Source organism: Neofelis nebulosa, chromosome 1, assembly GCF_028018385.1.
Source record: "Neofelis nebulosa isolate mNeoNeb1 chromosome 1, mNeoNeb1.pri, whole genome shotgun sequence".
Taxonomy (NCBI): domain Eukaryota; kingdom Metazoa; phylum Chordata; class Mammalia; order Carnivora; family Felidae; genus Neofelis; species Neofelis nebulosa.
The window spans coordinates 184,200,763-184,203,643 of NC_080782.1; the positions used below are offsets into that span (position 1 = coordinate 184,200,763).

Below are 2,881 nucleotides of genomic sequence, written 5' to 3' on the forward strand. Positions count from 1 at the left end.
CAAATCCAAGATCATAAATGTTTAACCCTATGTATTCTTCTGAGAGTTTTACAGTTTTTGACCCATTTTGAGTTAATTATTATATATGGTTTGAGATAAGGGTCAAATTCATTTTTCACATGAACTGTTTTGAGTTTTCCAGAATCATTTCTTGATAAAACTATTCTTTTCACATTGAATTAAATTGGCAACCTTGTCAAAAATTAGAAGATCAGAAGAATATGATTTATATCTGTAATATTAATTCTATTTCATTAGTGTATATGAATTTCTTTGTGTCAATACACAACTTTATTGATAAATCTTTCTTTGTAGTAAGCTTTGAAACTGGGAATTCTGAGTTATCGCACTTAGTTCTACTTTTCCAAGACTATTTTATATTGGTCTCTTACAGTTCCTTATGAATTTATAGAGTTGAATGACAATTTATACAAACAAATCAGGTGAGATTCTAATAGGAATTCTTAAAATGTAAAGGCAACATATTGGATATGTTTCACTTTGTGTTGAATGTTGCTGGTCATTATTTCAATATGAGTGCAAATCTTACTGACTGTTCACAATCATTCTTCCCCAGTCCGATGCAACAAACCTGAAGGGCTCCCAGGGCATCAATCCAACAGATAGAATCGATAGCTGTGACTAATATGGAGACATCTTTTGATACCTTCTATGCATTAGGACTTGGTCAAGTTAGATGTATTTAGACGAATGATATTTAATAGGCAGAACATTTTGGAATTCAGTTGGCTTGAATCATGCCTATTTTTGTGATACATATTCCTTCATAATGTCTTTTTTTTTTCATTTTAGATCTGCCATCTCTTTTGATTACTGATGTTATATGGGCACGTTCCTCCAGCTGATATTCTAGGTCATTAACTGTTTCTTTGGCAATTATTCTGCTTCTCAATCCAACCATTGAGTTCTTTATACCTTCTCTTATATTATCTATATTCTGTATGTCCACTGGGTTCTTTATAACCACTCATTCCTGCTTTATTATTTAATATCAGATTGGATCTCGTTGAGGATGTCTACATGCATGCTTGTTTTCATCACAAGACAAATAATTTCTTCTTTGAATATTTATTGAGATAGAAGGAATTTTCATTCTTAAAATTTATCTCGGTTAAGAATGAAAGCTCAAGCCTGGTTTTTGCCCTCCCTGGTGAGGATAGGGAGTACTCCAGGGGTTTAGGCTTGCTTTAGATTTGGAAACCGTATTCATACTTACTATAAAATTCTTGAATAAAACAAAAGAATGGAGAAGTGCAGGAAAGATATGTTTAAGAAATCATGAAGTTTATAAATTATTTTAATTACACTAAAGACACTACGGTATTTTGGTGATAAATTGGTGATTGGTATATGAAAATGTTCATTAAATATAAGGAAGTTATAAATATGTGGGAAATAATACTGAGTGGTTTAAGAAAGGTACTAGTTATTTTTCATTGTTGAGAATTCAAAACACAAGGAATAGCCACCTAGGCACAATATTGAAAATACAGAAACAAAATTCATGTGGAACATAAAAAGAATCAAACTCTGTTTCATCTGCAGAGCAAAACTTGAAGAGCACAAAGAATGCCGGCTATGTTTCCTTATGAAGCTTTCTGGTTGCATTTTATTACTATACATACAAGTATTTATATTATTACTCAAATGAAACGAAATATTTTCTGTATTGAAAAGACATAATTAATGTAGATTCATTCATAGGATCCATTCTATTGCAGGCAAAAAAATCAATGAAAAGGAAACATATCGGATAGATTTTGAACTCTTGAAGTAATATAATTTTTAATTCGATTTTCCAGTGCGATGAAGTAAAATTAAGAATTTAAGCTCTTTTTTTGTGATGCCTGAGAGGCAGTAAGATGCTCTAGAATGAAGCTGAGCATTCTCAGCTCCTAGCTGCCAGAAACTCATTGAAGTAGATGATAAATGCAAACGGGAAGTGTATGGCCACAGAAGTTGCTGCTGATGTTCTGAGTGAAGAATGGAAGGGTTACAAGGTCTGAATTAGTGATGACAATGACAAGCAAGGCTTCCTCATGAAGCAAGGTATCGAGACCCATGGCCATGTCCACCTGCTGCTGAGTAAGGGGCATTCCTGCTATTGACCAAGGAGGACTGGACAAAGAAAGTGCAAATCTGCTCGGGGTTGCATTGTGGATGCAAATCTAAGTGTTCTCAACTTAGTCATTAAAAGAGAGAGAGAGAGAGAGGAGAGAGAGAAGGATATTCATGGACTTACTCATATTACTGTGCCTCATCGCCTGGGATCCCAAAGAGCTAGCAGAATTCACACAATTTTCAATCTCTCTAAAGAATGATGCCCACCAGAAGTCCCTGAACAAAGAAGGTAAGAAACCTAGAACCAAAGCACCCAAGAGTCAGTGTCTTGTTACTCCATGTGTCCTCCAATGAAAACATCAGTGTGTTGCTCTTAGCTTACTAAGAAAAATAAGAATATGCCAAACTTTTGTCCGAGAATGAAGAAGACCAAAGAAAAATGCCAGGAATAGATCGCCAAGAGACGGAGTGGCCTGAGAGCTTCTACCTCTGAGTCTGAGTCCAGCCAAAAATGAGATTTTCTAAGAGTAATAAATAGATCAAAAATTGAAAACAAACAAAAAATGAAACAAAACAAAAAAGAACTTAAGAGCAAAGTCTTAGAATCTAAAGTGTGACATGCAAAGAGCAGTGAATTAATTCTAAAACAAATGGCTGAATATTTTATGTAAATCTTATTTAATAAATATGTACATGAGTAAATATTCTTGACAGAGACTATAGCAAGAATAAATCCATAAAGACTATAAAAATTTATCTCTAAAATTTAGGACAGATGGAAAATAAAATATAATAAACA

The 2,881-nt window shown here is 33.6% G+C and overlaps 1 pseudogene; it reads left to right on the forward strand.

Moving 5' to 3' along the window:
- Nucleotides 1-1,827: 1,827 nt before the first annotated feature.
- Nucleotides 1,828-2,597, forward strand: LOC131489962 (small ribosomal subunit protein eS6-like; annotated as a pseudogene).
- The last annotated feature ends 284 nt before the right edge of the window (nt 2,598-2,881 follow it).